We start from the raw sequence: 461 nt of genomic DNA, 5'->3' as shown, positions 1-461 counted from the left end.
GCAAACACCCACCTACAGGAAGAGAACTGATGCAGCAACACGATTGGCTGCTGCGGTTACCACCCACATACAGGAACAGAACGGATGCTTCAATGCGATTGGCTGCAGCAGATGTCAGTCATCCAGTGCACGATCATTGATTTGATTAATCAATTTTACATGTCAGGTCGCCAATCTTTCAGTCCTACATTAATTGATGCACTCCATGTTACATTAAAATGGTTATTTTCTTACGGGAAATGTAAACTTAAATGAGTAATTTATGTTGGTATTATAAACAGAAACTGGGAGTGTCGATATGGGTGTGTTCATTTTAATAACATTAACAGTTCATTTTAAGATTTCTGTTTCAGAAACTGTGTTTGCAACAAATATGACTTCGGTAGTAATTAAAATCTTGTTGATAAGTGTTTAAATGATTAAAATAATTGTAATCATTATGAGGCATCCTAATTTTACAT

This window comes from Onychostoma macrolepis, chromosome 21, assembly GCF_012432095.1.
Source record: "Onychostoma macrolepis isolate SWU-2019 chromosome 21, ASM1243209v1, whole genome shotgun sequence".
NCBI lineage: Eukaryota > Metazoa > Chordata > Actinopteri > Cypriniformes > Cyprinidae > Onychostoma > Onychostoma macrolepis.
Note: the sequence above shows the minus strand (reverse complement) of the source record.